Raw genomic sequence first — 22,309 nt, 5'->3', positions numbered from 1 at the left:
ATTGAGTTCACTTTTACCTTTCATTTGTCCTATCTGTATATCCCTTTCCACCTTCCCCCCATGTCTGTCTTCCCCATCTCCCTCATCTGCTTCTCTTGTGTCTTGTCTGTATTTCTGTCTCCATCTCACCCCATTTGTCTTATCACTTTCTATCACCCACACTGTCCCCCATGTCTCCCCGCCCTGCCCACACACCTTCTTCCTCCTCACTTACCCCTCATCTCCCCAGAGCCCACCTTCCTCTCTAGAGAGGACTCTGAACAAATGAGTCCCGCAGGAGCACATATCAGCAACTGGAAGATAGATAAAGTGCACACACACGCATGTCTGTGGGTGTGCCTGTGTTGCTGGCGTGTGTTTCAAAGCAGCCTGGAACTACAGCCAGAATTGCCTGCTCTTTGCTGGGCTGATGTCTGTCTGTCTATGGGGTATGTGTGTGTGTGTGTGAACAGGTCTGACTTGGGTTGAGGACTGTAATACTGGGGTCTGTCTTCTGAGGGACTTCAAGTGACTTCCGGGAGTGGTCTGGGCTGAGGTGCTGTGATACACCATCATGGAGACTGGGTCAGAACACAGCTGCGATGAGATAGGGTGCCAGGGTGTATGTACCTCAGCCCTTTGTGGTCAGAAGGCCAGTGATCCCTGTTACTCTTTTATATTTTTTTATAAGTTTTTGTTGTTGTTGTTAGCTCTAAGACTATCCTTCTCCAAGTTCCTCTCACTGCGAACTGATAGTGGGTAGTGTGCAGCAACTGTGTCTTCCTGCATCCTTTTGTGTGGTGGATACTGATAATTTCTATTATTTCTCTTTGTCTCCCTCACTCTCTTTTGTTCTCTCATTTTGTGCTTTACCCCGACTCTATTTCTCTACCCATCTGTATCCCATTTCTTCCTCTCCTTTCCTATCCCAGACTTCCCCTCTGATGTCTGTTACCATCTTTCATCTGTCTGCCTGCTTGCCTGTCATCTCTCATCTTTTAATAATCTACTTATGTGTATCTATCATCTATGTATTCCTCTATCCCTCTATGTCTCTAACTATCATCTGCCTGCCTGTCTCTTGGTGAGACTCTCGCACTCCCCCCCCCCCCCGACTTTTATGTCTCTCTGCTTTTTCTTTATGCTGCTGCTTCATGTCTCCTAGTCATTCAGGACTTTCCGAACAAAGCCAGGTTCTCACACCCAGCTTGTGAGAACTTTGCTAGACAGGGTGTAGGGGCAGTGCCAGGTTGGGCCTTTGCTTGAGCCTGGCCACTAGGGAGAAGCTCCCTGGTGGTGGGAACCTGGGTACCACCCACCCATGAGGGTGGGGCAAGCTGTGTCTGACGCTTTTGCGGGGAGCCTGTGATGCTTAGTGTCTGGCTGTGTCAGGATGATGGAGGCAAGCCCAGAACAGGGGATAAGAGGAGTTCCTGTGGCTAGGAAGGGATAGCCCAAGCTCCCTCCTCCCAGGAGCTGGGCATTTGACTGCCTAGTCTGAACACCGCCCTGACTGGGTGGAGCAGCTGTATAAAACCAGATGTTTCTAAAACCAGAGTGTGCATGAGAGACAGACCAGGGTTTCAAACCCTGGGTTTTTTTCTCAGCCAGAGTACTAGAGATCTGGCCACAGCCAAGACTCCCCCTTCAGACCCAGGTATCCAGGCCTGAGTCTCCTCTGTTAGATCCAGGGTTACAGGACCCTGGCTCTCCTTCCCTGGACTCAGGATTCCAGACCTCAGGAGTCTAGACAGCAGCCTTTTTCTCTCAGAAAAGGAGGTTAGGCCTAGCCCTCCTCTCTCAGACACAGAGGTCCACTATCCCATAATTCCTTGCAAGCATAGATGATCAGGACTGAATGTAGCAAAGACAAGATGACAAAGACAGAGGAAGCTGAGCACTGTTGCCCAGTTCTCTCCCCTCTGATGGTAGCTTTTAACTGGTGCCTGCCCTGAGTCTACAATGAGCTTCCTTCTCCAGAAGGGTTATTATTTAATTTCATGATGAGAAGACAGGGGAGAAAGGTAAGGGTGATAGCCACAAATGGAGAAGAAACAGGAAAAACATGTGTTCTTTGTAGGGTCAACTGATGGGTGGGGCCCTAGGCTAAGTGATGCCAGGCACACACAAATGACTCAGCAGGGGGCCTGCCTCCCTCTGAGGAGATGCCATTCCCCTAGGGGAGACAGCTGTGTAAATAGAGGACTGGGCACTGATGGAGTAACAGTTCCACCCAACTGAAAGGCCAGAAGGGCTTCCTGGAGGAGGTGCTCCTGATCAATGAGGCATTATGGGAGTGGAAAGGGAAGAAGGGAAAAGGCATCCCAGGCAAAGACATGGTGTGGCTAGTTGACAAAGCACTCAGTGAGAGGTGCGGTGGAAGTGCAGAGTAGCTGAGAAGAAATGAGATACGTAAAGGTAAGATTACTTTTTAAATTGCTTAGAGAGATGAACAAATGGCTCAGTGGTTAAGAGTGCTTTTTTGCAGAAGATTTGGGCTGGGTTCCGAGAACTCATGTCGGGTGAGTTCAGCTCTAGTGTATCTGATGCCTTCTTCTGGCCTCTGTGGTCACCTATACACATGCAACATACACATAAAAATATCATAAATCTTTTAAGAAGAAGGCATGGGCAGCTGCAGAGATGACTCAGTGGTAAGAGTACTTGCTACTCTTGACAAGGACCTGGGTTCAGTTTCTAGCACTCCCATGACTGCTCACCATTGCCTGTGACTCCAGGTCCAGTGGATCTGTGCCCTCTTCTGAACCTTTGTGGGCACTGTAGGTACACGATGCACAGCCATATATGTAAGCCAAACACTTGTACACATAAAATCTTTAAAAATGACTTTTAGGTTGAAAGGCAAAATTATATATTCATGATGAAGTTGTAGCTCGGTTGGAGAGTGATTGCCTAGCATGCATTTAGACTGTGGGTTTGATATTTAACACTGGGCATGGTTGTGTACACTTGCAAATTCAGGTGTACTAAAAAGAAATCATGCAGTGCAAGGTTCTTAGTGTGTGTGTAGGAGTGGGTGCTATGTATAATTTCAACTATTCGGGAAGGGTCTTGAAAATATGCTCCCTAGCCGGGCGGTGGTGGCGCATGCCTTTAATCCCAGCACTCGGGAGGTAGAGGCAGGCGGATCTTTGTGAGTTTGAGCCAGCCTGGGCTACAAGAGCTAGTTCCAGGAAAGGCTCCAAAGCTACAGAGAAACCTGTCTTGAGAAACCAAAGAGAGAGAGAGAGAGAGAGAGAGAGAGAGAGAGAGAGACCTTAGATAATTGAAGGAGGGGGTTTTATTAGTGTTTTGAGGCATAGTTTCTCATGAATGAAAAATGAAATAAAAAGGCAAGAAACACGATTGCTCCCAGTTAAGATGGAGGAGAATGTTTATTGTGGATAAAGGGGGACAGACATAGTCAGAGGCAGGGGCATCTAGGAGAGCCAAGAGTGGCCATGACCCTGAGCCATGTGAGGAGAGGAAGAGGGGAAGAAAAATGGGGAGAGGGGAGGAAAGTGTAGCAAAAGAGAATAGACAGAAAGACCAGATAATCAAATGGTTGTATTATATAGGGAAGGGCAGCCCAACCTCTGGGCTGGAAAAGTTTAGGGGAGGGGTGTGTCCGTCAGGAGGGCCCTGTAACAGAAAGGCCTTGGAGAACCAGGTTCACTTTGATATGGTAAGTAGGCACCTCAGCCTGTTGTCCTGGGTTTGAAACCTGACCTCTCTCAGCCCAGGTTGGGCTCTAACCCAGATAACTGAAGATGACACTGAATTCCTGATCCTCACGCCTCCACTTCTCAAGCCCTAAGACCGCAGGTGTGTGGTAGCATGACTGGTTTATGCAGTTTGGGGGAAGGAATCCAGGACTTTTTTGCATGTTAAGCAAACACTCTGTTACCTGAACTACAGCCCCAGCTTAAAGTAAGAGACATTTGAGTTTCCTGGAGAACTGAGGATAAATGGCCACTGAAAAAGTTAACTTGGAAAAAAATCTGCATTTTTCTTAAATGCTGCTGTCTATCTAGGTGGTCACGCTGTAAAGTGTTCTGACTTGGAGAGGAAATACTCTGAAAAAATCCAGATAGAGGTATCTCTCACAGGGTCATGTGCTTGAACACTTAGTAACCAGCTGGTGGTGCTGTGCTAAAGGTTGAGGAGCTGTTATGGAATGTGTGTGTGTGTGTGTGTGTGTGTGTGTGTGTGTGTGTGTGTGTGTATGTGAGAGAGAGGGGGGGGTTGACTTTCAGTTCTTGAAAAAAATATTCAGTCAAAAGTCAAGACAGTTTGAGCAAAAGTTTATTTTAAAAAGCTGAACAAACAAACTGTAGGGGAAGACTGAACTGAACTGCATGAAGTTAGATTCAATGTTGCAGATTTTTAAAGAAATTGTAACGAATATTTATGAGGTGTGTGACATAGTCATAGAATTAAGTAACCCTTTCTTCTTCCCAAATCATGATGGGCTGGGTCTCCTTTTTAAAGTATTTCTTCACCTACCCCTCTAAACCAGTCTACAAAAAACAACAAACATAGACAGTAAAAACCAGAATTCGAGTGATTATATATGAAAATATCGGGTAATTTGGGTGTGTAGACACTTGGTTCCTACACATGCGTTAGAGAATTTCCAAGTGTCATACTTTCTGATATAACAAGAACAACCTAACTGCTTCCAAGATGTTTAACCACAAGGAAGCTCTGACCACAGGGAGACACACCTATCAAGATGCAGCTACAGTTTCTCCTCAGATAACCTCTTTTCCTCCTTAGTGTAAACTTCACACAGCCTAGAGTTATTTCAGAGGAGAGCTTCTAGATCAGATTGGCTTGTGGCCATGTCTGACAATGTCTTGACTGATGATGTAGGGGGGTATCACCCACTATGGGTGCTTTCCCAAGGCAGGTAGCCCTGGGCTGTAGAATACAATTAGTTAAGCATGAGCCTGCAAGTGAGCCAACCAAGGAGTATTCTTTCATGGTTTCTTCATTATGCTTCTACTTGAGTTCTGTTAATGATCGAGTGTGAGCTGAAATTATAAGACAAGTAAATCTTTTCCTCTTCCATGTTGATTTTGATCAGTGTTTTATCACAGAAAAGAAGCTAGAGCACCTCATATTGAACTTCTTGTCTACTCAGAATTAGAGTTTGGGGGGTCACTGTGTCTAACTGGCAGACACTGGCCACTGGATAGTATTACTGGTACACCAGTGAAGGGCTTTAGATGTTAGAAGCCTGGTCTCTTTTCCTGATCCCCCAAAATGTGGACAAGCCATGTAATGAGCTCCAGCTGTCACAAGTTAAATCACTCAACTGTCACACTTTTCTCACCTTTATGGGCCATGGGCCCTGATTCTCTGTTTTCACTTTTCCCCCACAGCACGGATCAGCTTTCTATATAATGTATAGACTTGATTGCTCAGCATCTTGTGTGTGTGTGTGTGTGTGTGTGTATGTGTGTGTGTGTGTGCATGCGCGCGTGCTTGTGTGTGTAATGAGGGCCTTGTTAGAACATAAGCTCTCCATAGACAGAGGTCCTTATCCTTTCTACACACGTCCCTGCCCTTAGAGCTTAGGCCAGTTCCTGCGCTAAGCAGGTGGTAGATCATCAGGTGTTGAATAGTTGTCAGGATGAAAAATCAGAATCGGGGAGAGGGGAAAGAAAAGAGAAAGGCTAAAGTTTGTTCATCTCTAAACTTCTAACCCTTATGTCCTCTTTCTGTCTTCCCCCCTCTCTCCCTTCCCTTTCTCTCCTTTTCCTCTTTATCTCTCCACTCACCGCTCCTTCCTATGCCCCCCCCCGCTGACCTTGAACTCACCCTGTAGCCCAGATTGCCACTTCCTGTGTCCTAGGAAGTACTAGATTAAAGAAATAAAGGGTGTGTGGGTTGCCATAATACCTGCTCTCCCTGACTTTATTTTCTGTGTGTTTGTCTATTGATCTGCCTCTTTCTTTATTCTCATTTTCCTTCTCTCTCTCCGTTCTCGCCATGCCCCAACTCCCTAGAATTTCCCTTTGCTCAGTCTTATCTTTCGTCAGCCAGCTGTACCACCTCTCCTGGGCTGTAACTCCTGTTGTAGCAGAGTCAATTGCTCACACACTGGGATTTCCCAGGAAGGCAGAAGTGATGGGGGAGGTGGGATGACAGCAGAGAGCGGGGAGGAGGAGAGCAAGTGACAGGAGGAGGAAGAGGGTCCAGCATCTGGGAGGCTCACACCCCACAGCTCTATGGCTACCACTCAGTTGGGCAGGATGTGTTACTCCCAGCTGTGGAAATGGGACCTGAGGCAAGGCGTCCCCAGGATGGGCACAGATCCCAGACATGCAAGCAATTTGCTACTGACTTCCAGGAACTGGGAGGACTTGGATCCTAATACTGCCAATGGGGCCTCACTGAGCTATTCCTCCCCCACACTCAAGATTCCAGGAAATACCTAGGCCTTCAAGAAAGATTCCTGGGAAACCACCCAATGGAGGGAGTTTAATTCCATGCCTCTGGAAGATAGCTGTCCCAGACAGAGGCCCCTATGCCTAGACATTCTCCAGGGATTTTCGCCACTTCTACTCTTCCCCTGGAGGAAAAAGAAAGAAGAAGAAAATGAAACAGGACAGGGAATTTTCTCAGAGCTCTATGTTTCTGATCAGACAAGCAAGAGAGGAGGGATCTTGGTTTCCACAGAGAAGAAGTGAGGCTCAAGAAAAGTATGTCAGCTGGAAGAAGCAAGGATGAGGGCTAGTTGAGCCAGGTGACAGAGTAGGTGTACCTCTATGTGGGAGGGAAGAAGGGACAAGGCCTGGACCCATGATCTGAGGCAGGGGACTGGGACCTGGACACTTGAGTCTGAGGGAGGAAAGATGGGGTCTGAATCTCTGGGTCTGAGGGAGGAGGACTAGAACTTGGACATCTATGTCTGTGGGAGGAGAGTTAGGGTCTGGACTTCTGGCCCGAAGAAAGAGGGCCTTGATACTGGAAAGAAAAGAAACCTGGGCTCATTTTTCTTAAAATTATTTTTATTCTTTGTATGTAATATTTGTACATGTACTGGGGATTTGTACACACACGCCAGGACAGAAGGTTTCTGAAGTTGTTGAAAGTCAGACGGCGGTTTGCAGTAGTTTATCTCACTTTTCCACATTGACCCCAGGGATCCCACTGTGGCAGGTACGATTCCTTAGGCCTGTGATTCTAAACTGTATAAGAAAGCTAGCTGAACATGAACCTGCCAGCAGCCAGCATCCTCTGTGGTTCCTACCATACTCAGTTACAGGTAGTGCTGTGCAGATAAGGTAGCATGAAGCATGCTTGCCTTCGGGTTCTTGCCATGAATTCCCTTAGTAATAGCCTGTGACCTGAATCTGTAAGCCAAATGTACCCTTTCTCCCTCAAAAATACTTTTTGTCAGGGTGTTTGTCACAGCAGCAGAAAGAAAATTAGACCTATTGCCCATCTTGAGGGCTTGCTCTTCCCAGTGCACCATCACCTTGTTTCTTAGGATTCCCATTACAGTTTGAAAAGAGACACAAGACCTGATTTTATCAGATACTTACATGTTATTTGAAAGGCTCATTCCCCAGAACCTCTCTTTCATCATCTATAGGATGAGATTATTGTTAGAAATATTTTCCTAGCCGAGCCTCTCGGCTGATGCAAATTAATCCCAATCAAGCCAAGTCAGACCAGCTATCCAGGTTTAATTAGATACCTGTGCTTCCGGGTGGCCCTGAGGGGAACGGAAAGCTGCCAACATGACCCCTGGAGAGGAAAGGTAAATCCACGTGTTTATTTTCTGGGGAGCAGTTTAAGTAGCCTGTGGGAGTGATCTTGACTTTTCCTGGGGAGGGGTCAATGTTCGAGGGGCACAGGGGAAGGGCCTCCAAAGATGGAGGCCGAGGCTGGGATTACAATTATTTCAAGTCATTTCTCATGTCCTAAACCTTAATCAAGCAAGAGCCTCCCCAGCATAGAGGTTATGAAGTGATGTTATTCCTTTGTGGAAATTGCTTTTGCCTTGTTGTGATCACAACACTAGACCTAAACAAACTCAATGGAGGAAGGATTTACTTTGGCTCATGGTTTTCAAAGATTTTAGTTCACCACAGTGGGGAAAGTATGTCAGAGAAGCTCAGTTTTATGGCAGCCAAGTGGTAGAGTCTGATTTTATTATGGCAGACAAGGAAGGCATGGGGGAGTAGGGACTGTGAATTACCTGTAAAATCTTTCTCTAGTGCCCTATTTCCCCTCCCCAGGCCTGTATTGGCTATTTCCTCTTGCTATGATAAAATACTCTGAAAAGGCAATTTGATTAAGGAAGGGTTTTTATCTTGGCTCAGAGCTGCAAAGGCCCCTCTGTCATGGTAGCAGAAGCTTGAGGCAGCTGATCACATTGCAATATAGCAGGGAGGCAGAGGACAATGAATGCCATTCAACCACAGCTGGTGGAATGGTACAACTCACAATAGGCAGTTTTTCCTGTAATGGTAAAAGTAAAATGCTGTGGATCCCCAAGTGGCTGCAGTGAGCAGCGGGCAATGAGACCATGCTGCAGGTCCTCAGAGTGGTGGCAAGCAGCAAGCAGCGGGTCCTGAGAGCAGACAGTCCTAGGCAGGGATGTTGCAGTTCCCCAAGTGGCTGCAGAGGGCCATGAGTTTCAGGCAGGGAGCTGCAGCTGAGGGATGGGTGAGAGACCTCAATGGGGCAGCCAGTCCCACAAGGAGAGACAGATAAATGGGCACACCACAAGACCACTCCGTAGGACCCTGGAGGTGTCTGGTTCCAGGCAAGAAGCCATGGCTGGCCTGGGGCAGGGAGCCACATGGTGGGCAAGAGACAGACACATAGATAGGCACGCCATACAGAGTGAGGTTGGATATTTATTTAGTGGGCTATAGAGGGGAAAGGGGAGAAAGGGAGAAGGCAGGGGGGAAGGGGAGAAGTCGGAGAGGGAGAGACAGAAGCTGCCTCTTCAAGAGAGACAGAAAGGGAGAGACTCAGGCTGGAAGCTGAAGATCAGCTTGCCTCAGAGGGGGGTGGGGAGTGGGCATGGCTTGTATATTAAAGGGACAGAGCAGACCATTACACTTCCCACCCCAGTTGACCTAATCAAGATAACCTCTACAGGCATGGTAGAAGCTAACCTAATATGAATAATCTCTCATAGGAGTCTGTGGAGGCTTATCTCCACATATTCTGTGGAGTACTGTGTGTACTACATATTCTGTGAGGTTGGCAGAGAATACCATCACAAACCTCCATATCCTAAATGCTGTCAACCTCCAAGATAGCATCACTAGCTAGGAGAGAAGTGGAGACATTTCAGATTCAAACTAGAGCATGGCATGGCACTGAACCAGCAATCTCTGGGGAGTGGGAGGGCTGATGAATGTGCTGGGTTGAGAGCAGAGACAAGACTGTTTCTTCCTTGACTACATTATCTCCTATCTGAAGAATCAGCCAAGTGGAAATTGGAAAGAGCCCGTGTTCTGAGTCACACTGGATTCCAAGACTGGTTGCCTTGAGCCAGCCACCTTCATACCTGAACTTGTCTTTATCCACCTTTGATCACAACATCCAATCACTATTTTTATGTATGTGAACAGCCTTAGTGTTGATTATTCTCATTCTAGAGTGTGGGGTAAGGAGACCATTCTTCCCTACTAGAGGAGATTGCTCAGTGGGAACAATGGAATGTTGTGGGGACTAGCAGAGAGTCTGCAGCATAGACATTGGATCCACAGAGGGGTTCATGGGAGGAGACAAGTGGAATATGCTAGGTCAGAAGTGAAGAGACCTCTTTTGTGGCAAATGCTTTAGTTACCCATAGGGCAGTAGGCCAAAGCCATAACAATGACATTCCCAGTGAGACAGAAAAATGGAAATAGTATGGCTATAGTTTCCTCTCTACTGCTGAGGTTTGAAAAATAATACAAAACCATCACTTTGGATTGCAAACAGTGTCAGTGTAGCAACAAGAACAGGTAGGGCTTTTATTCAAGGTTCTTTTGTCTGCATAAGGATAGGCTGTTCAAGAAAGGAATACAATTGCCCATAACCTCTGTCTGTTATTTGATCAACCAGGGAAAATTAAACTGTCATCATAGAAGAGACTGAGAGATGAGTGCCACACTGAATATCAGGTAACTGTTCTCCCTCAAAACTGTCTATTCTTCAGGGATACTCATTGTTATGGCATAGATAAAAAGGCTGTGCTGTCCCCGCAGGGCACGGCAGCAGAAATGCTGCAGGTCCCCGATTGGCAGCAGTGGGCAGCGGCCTGTGAGACCATGCTGCAGGTCTCCAAGTGGCGGCAGGCAGCTGGCAGTGGATCCTGAGACCATGTTGGGCCATGAAGGCAGCCAGGTCCCAGGCAGGGATTCCCCAAGTGGTCCGTGGGATATGAGGGCCAGCCAGTCCTAGGCACAAAGTAGCATGGTGGGTGAGAACCCAAGGCAGGTAGGCATGCTATGCTGAGGAAGTGGGTATTATTTAGTGGGTTATGGAGGGGAAATGCGGGGAAGAAGAGAAGGGAGAAGAGCAGACAGAGAGTGGAGAGAGAGTGAGAGCGAGAGAGAGAGAGAGAGAGAGCGAGAGAGCGAGAGGGAGAGAGAGAGAGAGAGAGAGAGATATTGAGAGACACATGGAAAGGAAGGGCTCAGACTGGAAGCAGAAGGAAAATCTGCCTGCCTTGGCAGTAGAGACAGGGAGGAGAGTGGGCTGGGCTTTTCTCTTAAAGTGACAGAACAGATCATTACACTTATCACTCATGTCCTGTAAAAGTAATTTTTTCTTTCTTTAAATGTCCTACAGCCCTTACTTCCATTTTGCTATAAAGAAGGGCACATACAATTTTAAATCTTATAGGATATTCACTTTGCATTCTCGGGATGCCTCCTTGTGTATGCCTGGAACAAAGGTGCTCGCCTTTTTTTTCCCTGCTAATTTGTCTACTGGTTGATGATTTCTGAAATTCAAATGTCAGCTTTATCTTCTGTTTCTATGTGTGTCCCAGCAGATTCCTAATCAACTAAAGTCTGCTAACTGCTTCAAACTCTCCAGCCCTAGGTGCTTCTGATGAAATTTCCAAAAAGACTGGCTACAGCCTATGACTCCAAAGCATATAGCCCCAGGTGGTCCAGCCTTACAGACTGCTCCATTGTGACCTGCACTTCCCTAGCCCTAGAGGGTTGCACAGAGTCTGGACAGGAAGTGAAGCAGCCTTCACTCTCCTCTCTCTTTCTTCCTGTCCTTGACCAGCATTCCAGCATTCTTGGGCCCCCCACAAAGATATTGCAATGTCAGCAGGAAGTAATCGTAAAAAGATTACATCACCCCTTATCTTTTATTATCAACAAAAAGGCGAGGATGTTAGGTCTCAAACCCAAGAGCAATGGCTAACTGAGGTGTCTATTTAACATACTAGAGTGGACCTAACCTCCAGTTTCTCCCAATGTTCCTCAATCCCTACTTGCTGTAGGGTTTGGTTGGCATACCCTACTGCCGTACAATAGACTTCTCCAGTCCTGAAGCAGAGTGCCCCTTTTCTATATAATTCTGCCATTATTGTTATCTGACCCCTTTTGTCCACTCTTTACTCTCCTTGGTCTTCTGGCTCTGCTGTCTCTCATTCACCCTCTTCTCACATGGCGTGGCTCAGGGTCATGTTCACTTTGGGCTCTCAGATGTCCCTGCCTCTGCCTATGTTCTCTTTTATTTACAATAAACCTCATTCACCATACCTGGGAGCATTCATGTCTTGCTTTTTTCTTTCTTTTTTATTCATCAGGAAAGAAAAGGATTCCTGCACTTTTAGGTGGTCCCAAAGTGGAACCGTGAACGTGACCACCGAGGGGAGAGGAAAGAGACCACGAGGGGACCTTCCGGGGAAGCAGTTTAAGTAGACTGGGGGCATGGTCAAGATTTTGGTGGTCTTGTCTTGACACTCCTCTGCGGAGGGGTCAAGGCTTGGCAGGCACAGGGATGGGGCCTCCAAAGATAGAGGCCAGAGACTGGGACTTGGGACTTACAATAGGGATCAGACTCAGGCTTCACCTATGCTAACCAAACCCCCTTCCAACGGAGGCACATCCCCAGCAGCTCTTGTCTTATCTAATAATCTTGTAGATCATATGAGCTCCAAAGTAGCTATTTTCAAAAACCAAGTATTAATTTTTTACCCTTGTGTTTGTGTGTATGTGCACCTGAATGCAGTGCCTCCAGAGGGCAGAAGGGGTCATTGGATTCCTTGGATCTGGAATTACAGATGTTTGTGAACCACCATGTGGATGTTGGGAACTAAATACAATACCTCCAGAAGAGCAGCTAGTGCTCTTGACTCAGAGTCCCTAAATCATCTAACGCTCTGTTACATTCGTTTAGATTCAGATTAAAGGACATTTACCTTATGTTTCTGTGAGCATGGGACCCCAGAACCCTTCATGTGCTATAAAATTTGGAGATCACACGACTAGGAAAATGATGGGTTCTGAGGTAAAATAGCATAATCCAATCTATTAATTTATAAATGACATTAGCCTGGGTACAATTTCTCATTTAACATCCTCCAGAAACATCTAAAGGAAGTGCTATAATACCCATTTTAAAGAAAGAGAAACCAAGAATCTGCTGTATTCAGTGTCATGAAGAAATTCAATTGTTCTTGGAGGTAGAAGAGGGTAGAAAAGATCTTAGGGGTGCACAGGGAAGGGGGAGAAGAGTGAGGGTAATGGAATAAATACTACGAGAGCATGCGTGGGGACTATTTGAGTGGTAAGCATCAAACTAGAATACCTCTGATCTGAATATGCTTATGAAATATGCATATAACATCAGAAAGACTATGACATTCTCTCTGAGCCTCTCTTTTCCTCCTTTGATTCTTGGAACAAGGATTAGATCTCAGAATGCACAAGGACCTTTGTATGTAGTAAGCCAGTTGATGGCCTCCCAAAGCTAGCTCTAAGTTTCAGAATCTGAGGACACTGGTTCCATTCGCAGACATAATGAAGTTACAAACGTTAAGATGAGCTCACCCTGTGTGTAGGGTGGGCCGTAAATTCCGACACTGCTGAGAAAGTGACGGGAAGATAGGCTGAACTGTGACGCATCTATGAGCCAAGCATACTCATTTGTTATAGCTCCCTTGGTAACGGAGGCTGGTGAGACAACAGAAAATTACTGCTGCACAGTTGTGGAAGCTGTAAATTCAAGTTCAAGGTGTTAGTAGAACTCGTTCTTACTGACTCTGTGAGAGAGGATCTGTTCCAAGTCCATAACTCAGCTACTGCCACACTGTTTTTCCTGTGTGTGTGTGTGTCTATGTCTAGGTTTCCCTTTACGTAAGAATTCTGGTCATACTTGATTACAGCTCCACCCTGCCCTGGTATGACACAATCTTAACTTAAGTAATTATATCAGCAACGATCCAGTATGCAAATAGGTGACTTTTTGAAGCACTATGGATTAGGACTTCCACACAGGAGAGGTGTTGGGAATGCCTAGAAGTTGAATACAGCTAGGGGAAGGGGTGTGGTTTTCCCTACAGAGTTTCTAAAGCAGAACCAAGTCTGGTGAAAGCTCAATTTCAGACTTCTGATTTCAGACATATGAGACAAGATGTTTCTAAAATTTTAAACCACTGCTTGGTTTGTGGTTACTAAGATACTAGCTCATTGCTTAGTATACACAGGCACATGAATCAATCTCTGGCCTTTTCCCTTACACATTCACAGAGACCTTCCTTTTCTAAAGTTATCAGGTGCAAAATGGATCATGGGGATTTTCCCCCCCAAGACCCAATTCTAAATTGGTTTCAGAATTTCAGATTTCAGAATAAAGGCTTCAGAATGACTCTCCTTGTTGATTGCCTAAATCAGTGTTTCTCAATTTGTGGGTTGCCACCTCTTTGGGTCAATTTGCAACAGTAAAAATACACACGGAATATCAGATTTTTACATTATGATTCATAACAGTAGCAAACTTTCTTTTCTGAAGTAGCAATAAATTAATTTTATGGATAGGGGGTCACCTAAGATGAGAAAGTGTATTAAAGGGTTGCAGCATTAGGAAGGTTGAGAACCACTGGCCTAAATTGATATTCTCATATCATAAATAGATATGAAAATGAGACAAACAGGTCAGATGGGAAGTATTAGGGCAATGTGGTTCAGTCTCAGAATGCAGAAGACGAGTGAGAACAGCAGATGTAAGCTAACATAATGTTGATGGTGGTTGTGATTTATACTAAGATCCTGGCTCCCTTCTCAGTATTTATGAGCTGTATTCAAGAGATCTCTTGCAATAGTTATGATAGGTAGCAAACAGGCTGAAGAGAACAAAGGTCTGAAGAAAAAAGCAATTAGACTGAGTTCACATGAGCAGTGAGGAAGTGAGGGCTTAAATAAGGCTCTTACAGGTTTCAAAACACATATGCTATCTATTGTGGCATGCTGGAAAGTGTTTACCAATTGGCCTTCTAGAGGAAATATATATATATATATATATATATATATATATATATATATATATATAGTATATATATATATATATATTCTTTATGTATCTGGTCATACTTGATTACAGCTCCACCCTGCCCTGGTATGACACAACCTCAACCTAAGTAATTATATCAGCAATGATCCAGTATGCAAATAGGTGACATACTGAAGCACTATGTGTGTGTGTGTGTCTAAATATGTGTGCATCCAATGAAACTTGCTAATTTTTAAAGTTTATTTTTTTATCATTTGTGTTTATGTGTATATCTGTATGTGCATATGGATGTGGCTATGGTGTAGGAGATCCTTCTGTATTTGTGTTGCTTTCATTGGGTAAAAGAAACTGCCTTAGCCTTTTGATAGGGCAGCACTTAGGTAGGCGGAGTAGACAGAACTGAATGCTGGGAAGAAGGGCAGAGAGAGAGCTGCCAGGTCAGACATGCTGAATCTTTCTTAGTAAGCCACGACTATGTGGTGATACAGATTATTAGAAATGGGTTAAATCAAGATGTGAGAGTTAGCTAATAAGGGGCTAGAGATAATGGGCCAAGCAGTGATTTAATTAATATAATTTCTGTGTGGTTATTTCGGGTGTAAGCTAGTCAGGCGGGATGGAACAAAGGGACCCCTCTCCCTACTACATGGGTACCTGTCGGGTTCAGAAATCGATGTCAGATTTCCCTGGAGTTGGAGGTACAGGTGGCTATGAAAAACCTGATATATGTGCTGGGAATCAAACTCAGGTCCTTTGCAAGAATATCAAGAGTTCTTAATGTCTGAGCAATCTCTCTAGCCCAAACCTACTGATTTTAGAGACTATAGCAAGTTGTGAATGTAGACACAACATATGATTCTCATACTATAATTTCATGCACTTACCACTTCTGGTGGAATTTCTTGAAATGGGAGGGGAGTGAACAAAGGAGGGAAGAAGAGAGAGACAAGAGAGAGGGAGAGGGGAAGGGGAGAGGAAAAAGAGGGAGGAGAGGAAGGAAGGGAGGGGGAGAATTTCTTAGAAAATTTATCAAGTTTCTTTTTTCCCCATCTTTTCCCTTTTCATCCCCTTCTTTCCCTACTCTCTTCTCTCTTTTCCCTTTCTTTCTTCTCTCCTTTCTTTTTTCACTTGAAGGTGGTTTTCATGTAGCCCAGGGTGGCCTAGATCTCTCTATGTAGCTGGAGATTATCTTGAACTGATTTTTCTGTTTTCATCTCCTGGGTGCTGGAATGAGAGACATACACCACCATGCCTAGGTTATTTGGTACTGGGGATGAAATTTGGGGATTTGTGAATGCTAAGTAAACACTCTACCAACTTAGTATTATCTGCAGATACAACATTAATTTTTCTAATGCTACAATCAACAACCATGTCAGAATATCACACCACAAATATTAAACCACATAACTCAGGGATAGGGAGATGACCCAGCAGTTAAGAGCACTGTCTTTTCTTTCAGAAGACCGGATTTGATTTCTAGCACCCCCATGACTGCTAAAAACCATATGTAAATTTAGTTTTAAGAAATCCAATGCCACCCTCTGACTTTTGTGGGCACCGGCCATACACATGGTGCACAGATACACATGCAGAAAATACTCAGATACATAAAATAAAATAAATATTTAAAGGTAAAGAGAAAGGAAAATGACTCTCCATTCCTCATCAGCTATCTGCTGCCAATAACTTCTCTGTCGTGGTGTGGCCTCAGGAGCCCATTTTCTACTCCACATTGGATTTTTTTTCCGTATTGGAAATTTTAATTGGCATTATCATCTGCAGATGTAGTATACATACATATAGCTGCTGTGAGTTCATTGTGCAGCAGCCAAGTCATATCCAGAAAACAGCATTTCCCAGCAGTCCTCCCCATTTCCAGCTCCAGTGTTCTTTCAGCCCCTACTCTTCCACAGTATCCTTTGAGCCTGGTGGTTTAATATAGCTGCTTTGTGTCTGTTTCACTTATCTCATTGAGCAATATATAAATAATAGGTGCAACATTTTATATGCATATTATACCCCAAAGGTTTTACTGAGAATTCAAGGACAAAGTAGGGGGTGGGCAGAGAGGAGATACATAAAATTGCTGAAATTGTAACAACAATGTCATTGCAAACTATTACAGAACCTCACTGGAGTGGGGGGGACTCCCTGTATATGTGTAAGAAAGAGAAATTTGGGTTCTTTTCATGTCTGATTCCCAGAGACCAACATGCTGCCAGTTCTGTGATGTGGAAAGTAGAAAGTGTTCAGCTGGACTCTCCAGGTCCTCCGTGTTTGCCATTGCTCCCTCTGCAGATCCAGCCCTCCCAGAAAAGCCACAGGGAGTCCAGTTCCTGGCCAGTCCATTCCCGGTGGCAATGGCTTCTCCCCTAAGGCTGCTCAAGACCCAAATCCAGTTTGTGGAGGATGTGTCATCATGCTACACTTATAGGGTCTTTAGGCCCATTCCTTCAAAGAGGTCACATGATTTTTCTCCTATCCCCTTCTCTCACCCTATCTCTGGGGTTGGAGAGTCACCCAGGAGTGCTTTCTTTGCTCAAATACAACTGGCAATATAATGTAATGTAATATATAATATAATATGATATGATATAATTTGGCTTTGATCTACTTACTGCATCAGTAGTGAAACCTATTATCAGGGTATAGAAACCTATCAGGAAAGCCACCAACCATCCATGGAAATAATTGGGTGCTAAAGTAAATTTGTCAGATGTGACATCTCTACCCTAGGTGCACACCGGATGTCTCAAATACCTGGCACAGATATACTTAGTCTCCAGATGTTCCTGCCCTAACAACTGGCGTCTTCCCAACCTCCACTCTGTGCCTTTGGATTTTCAGATGAAGGAGGGGGTAGGAAAGGATGGGAAGTGACTTTAGATTTTCGTTTTTGTTGTTGTTGTTTATTTGTGTGTTGGTACGTGTTGTACCACATTGGACATAATGTCATAGAGGATAACTTGAAGGAATTAGTCCTCTCTTTCCAGGGATTCTCGGGATGGAACTTGGGTTGCCAGGCTCGGTACCCGCTAAAACATCACAACTCCTAAAAATGATTTTTCAGTGGTTTTCCTAATCGCTGTGCCATCTTATCCCACCTTACCTTCTCAGGTGCAAAATAATTGTAAAAACCAGTCTTTATTTCCTACATGCCAGGAAATTATCTCTTCCACCTTCTCTGCTTATTTCTGTTTTCTCCCTTCGCATCCTCTCATCTTTGCCCTTTCTTTCCCTCTATTCTTAGTAAAGTAAATGAACAAATCAATCAATAAATAAATATAAAAATTGAAGTACAGTGTACACAGAGAATGTACTTAGCACAGAGGATTTTTGTTTGTCCAATTTTTTTTAATTAGAGATGAATTGTTTAGTTGTTATAAACAGTCTGTGGTCTCCAATGGTAAAATAGAACATCTTGGGAGAATAAAAAGTGTTGTTACTGAATGAAGTCTTATATTTGTAAAGAAAAATCACGGCTCCAAAAAAGTTGAGAATACACTTATTTGCTTATATACTTATTTATTTATGGGGCACAAGCCTGTTTTTTTATTTAAAAAATTTATTTCTCATTTTACGTACCAACTCCAGTTTTCCTTCTTCCCTCTCCACCTACCTCCCAGGATTTCTTGATAAATGTTCACAGAGTTAACACGCCCGTGTTAACATGCCCATGTTAGAAGGTGGAGTCAAGGAGATACCATGTACTGAAGGAGAAAAACATCACTGGAACCTTACCGGTAGGTCATAGCCTTGTGGTGATCCATAGGTTAATAGAAACGGGTGAATTCAAGATGGAAGAGCTAACTAGAAGTATGCCTGACTCACTGGCCAAAGTAGCTTCTTTATTAACTAATGGTAATAAAACAAAACATATTTACAGCATACAGAGGGGAATCCCACATCACATGCTAACATGTCTTAACATGCCTGTGTTAACATGCCGTGTAAACAGCTCTGGGTCAGGCAGGAGAGGACCCTTCTCACTTCTCAGTCCCCACTTTAAGTGTAAGTATTGTCTTATTTATACTTGATATGTGTTTCCCTGGTGCAAGGCCTGCAGATATTTAGGCAGCTGAGAAAAAAAGGATAGGAAATTCTAGCCAGTGTGCACTACATAATGAGTTCAAAGCTATACTGAACAACTTAGTGAGATCCTACCTGAAAATAAAAAATAAAAATAAATAAGGTGCCAGAGCCAGGTATGGTGGTACTTATTTTTAATCCTAACCCTTGACTGGCAAAGTCAGGACAATCTCTGTGAGTTCAAGGACAGCCTGGTCTACATAGTTATCTCCAGGACAGCCAGGACTACAAAAAGAGACCCCGTCACCAAAGACCAATTAATTAATTAGTTAGTTATAAAATGAAAATATAAGGAGGGTGGGAAATGTAGCCCAGTAGCAGAAAATTTTTTTATATATACTAAGTGAGGGGCTGGGGCATGACTCGATGATTGGGCCACTACCTAGAATCTCCCAATGAGAAGCTGAGGTGGCTCAACGCTAGAATCCCTGCCTAGAATCCGTAGTGAGAGGATCTAGGGGTGTGACTGATTATAGAGAGTATGCCATTTTGTTCATCAACCACAGAGGTCAGTTTTCGTTTCCTGTACTGACCCCTCAGCCCCAACACATTAGCAAAAAACAAAAACAAGAAAAGCAATTAAATAACCAGAAAACATGAAGCATAAAACATAAATAAATAAATAACCAACCCCCCCCCCCAAAGCCAGAGGCTACAGAGCATGCATCGTTTGCCTCCTTTTTTGATATTTATTTTTGTGTGTGTGTCTATGTCACAGTGTGTGTATAGAGCTTAGAGAAGAACTTTCAAGAATCAGTTCTGTTTTTCAACCTTGTGAGTTTCTGGGATTAAACTCAGGATGGAAGGCTTGGCAGCAAGCACCCTTCCCTACTGAGTCATCTTGTAGACCCCCAGCTTCCTTATTTTTTCAACCTTATGTAGGTGGAGATACCTAGGATATCTATGTTTATTCCTGGTGTCTTTCATAACTTGATGTCTGTGAGGCATATCCACAGTAGTTAACGTTGTGACAATTTATTCCTCCATCCCGTAAAACATTGAATTTTTGGTTTTGTATCATGCAATCTTGTCTGGGAGGGATTGTCAGTAGACTCTTTGTTATAGTTTGTTTCTATAGCTGTGATAAACACCACAACCACCTTCTTATAACTTTTACCATCTCACCATGAAGGGAAATAATTCAGGACCAGTGCTCAAGGCAGGAATCTGGAGGCAGAAACAGAGGCAAAGATCATGGAGGAATGCTGCTTACTAGCCCGCTTGTTTCACATGGCTTACTCAGCTTGTCATCGCCTCTTCTTCTTCTTTAAAAATCCACTCATTTTGGTTTCTGATCCTACTGCATGCACTGGCTTTGTGGGAGCCTAGGCAGTTTGGATGCTCAACTTACTAGACCTGGATGGTGGTGGGGGTTCCTTGGACCTCCCACAGGACAGGGAACCCTGATTGCTTTTCGGGCTGGGGGGAGGGGGACTTAATTGGGGGAGGGGGAGGAAAATGGGAGGCGGTGGCGGGGAAGAGACAGAAATCTTTAATAAATAAATAAATTTATAAAAAAATCCACTCATTTTGTTTTATGAATATGAGTGTTTTGTGTATGTACATCACATGCGTGTGCTTGGTACCTGAGGAGGCCAGGAGGAGTCAATGGAATTTCTGGAACTGGACTTATAGAAGTTTGTGAATCACCATGTGGTTGCTGGAAATATAACTCAGGTCCTCTGCAAGAGCAGTCAGGTACTGTAGATCACTAAGCTGTCTCTCCAACTGAACAGCTTTCCTGTTATACAATCCAAAACTACTCACCCAGGGGTGGCACTGCACACAGTGGGCTGGGCCCTCCCACATCAATCATCAATTAAGAAAGTGCCCTGCAGACCTGCCTACAGGCCAATCACTCATTTTACAAACCAAAAGACAGAAGTTCAGAGAGATGAAGCCCTGAATTCCAGGAGTCTGGACGTCTCTCTCCCGTCACCTCTTCAAGTCATCCTAATTCTCTATTCTAGGAATATATATGTCAGACACAGACTTTTTCCTCCTGATCTAACTTTGTGGTTTCTCTGGGATGTGGTCATCTGTAGAGTGTGTCTCAATCTTCAGGGATTTCTGAACAGAAATGAAGAAAAAAAGGCGGAAGTAAATGTAGGGCTACTTGAGTAATAGGAAGTAGGTTTCCATCTGATTTTCAAATAGCAAGGGATGTGGTTTTACTGTGTCAGTACAACTAGTGGTTAAGATAGAACCACATGGAAATAAGGTCCCTCCCATTCCCCTCAGTCCTAAACTCTTTTTTTTTTTTGAGTTATATCCTCTGGCCAACATTTTACATTTTATTTTTTTTTAATTTATTTATTTATTAAAGATTTCTGTCTCTTCCCAGCCACCGCCTCCCATTTCCCTCCCCCTCCTCCAATTAAGTCCCCCCCCAGCCCGAAAAGCCATCAGGGTTTCCTGTCCTATGGGAAGTCCAAGGAACCCCCACCACCATCCAGGTCTAGTAAGTTGAGCATCCAAACTGCCTAGGCTCCCACAAAGCCAGTGCGTGCAGTAGCCATAAACCAAGGACATTGAGCTTATAATTAGTGATCCTAGAGAAGCTAAATAAGGAGAACCCAAAGAAAAACATATAGGCATCCTCCTGAATATTAACCTTCAGCAAGCGATGAAAGGAGACAGAGACCCAAATTGGAGCACAGGACTGAAATCTCAAGGTCCAAATCAGGAGCAGAAGGAGAGAGAGCACGAGCAAGGAACTCAGTCCTAAACTCTTTACATTCTGAGTTCACCATAACCAAGCTTCCTTTCTCATGGTATTCTTCACTTTGGCTGTTGTTTTATTATCCTGAGATGGGAACTAAAAGGAAAATCCTATTTATTTATAGCACTTGTGTAACCAGATGTATGTCCTAAACAATTCTCCTTTGTGTGTGTGTGTGTTTGTATACCTTCGCAGAGCTGTACTATTTGATTCAACTTTGATACTGTACCCTGGGTTTAGGGCAGCCTAGAGATGCTAATTACTGAGTTAACAGCTCAGTACCCTTGGGCTAGGGATATCAGTCTTTTAGTAGCCTGCTTCCTGATAGTCAGGAAACTCTGCATTCCATCCCCAGCACCACACAAACCAGGTGTGGTGATGTGTTTTTAATCCTAACATGCAGGCAGGATGACCTGTTCATGGACCGAGGGAGATGAAAGGCTCAGGAGGTAAAGTGCTTGCTATAGAAACATGAGGACCTGATTTCAGATCTCCAGAAAGTCTTTAAAAAGTAAGGACAGTGCGCACCCACGATGCATGATGCCAGACCTAGAGATGGCCAAGACAAGCAGAACTCCAGAGTGCATTGGCCGTCTGGTCCAGTAAATTGTTAATCTCTGGATTCACTGAGAAACTCTTTCTCAAAATAAGGCAAAGAGTGAAAGAGGAACATATCTGATATTGACGTCTGGCATCCAGATGCATGTTCAGACTCAGACACGCACAGACACAGACATGCAAGCATGCACGCACACAAGCACACAGAAGTTAAAGGTCATCTTTTACATGGAAGGTATGAGACCCTGTTCTCCCCCTCCCCACAAATGGGCTTTCACAGAGTTACTTACTCATCTGTCTGACTTGGTTGCAATCAAGGATTTCCTCAGTTTTTTTTCTTGGAAAATTTTATTTTTTCCATTTCTTTGTTAGTTCTTTGAGAATTTCATGCAATATACTTTGCATATTTATCCTATCATCTAACTCTTCCCAGAACTTCTCTCACTTCCTTTCCCTTCCCTCCTC

At 44.2% G+C, this 22,309-nt stretch overlaps 1 protein-coding gene across 1 annotated transcript in view; it reads left to right on the top strand.

Moving 5' to 3' along the window:
* LOC142832993 (formyl peptide receptor 2-like) overlaps positions 1–22,309 on the top strand; it is a 53,278-nt gene that overhangs the window by 5,997 nt on the left and 24,972 nt on the right. Inside the window, exon 4 of the mRNA XM_075943929.1 lies at positions 18,102–18,218. The gene's annotated coding sequence lies outside the window, so the exon portion shown is untranslated. The remainder of the gene's footprint in view (positions 1–18,101; positions 18,219–22,309) is intronic.

The sequence above is a fragment of the Microtus pennsylvanicus genome, chromosome 1 (genome assembly GCF_037038515.1).
Source record: "Microtus pennsylvanicus isolate mMicPen1 chromosome 1, mMicPen1.hap1, whole genome shotgun sequence".
Classification (NCBI taxonomy): domain Eukaryota; kingdom Metazoa; phylum Chordata; class Mammalia; order Rodentia; family Cricetidae; genus Microtus; species Microtus pennsylvanicus.
Note: the sequence above shows the minus strand (reverse complement) of the source record. Positions and strands in the feature narration are given on the sequence as shown.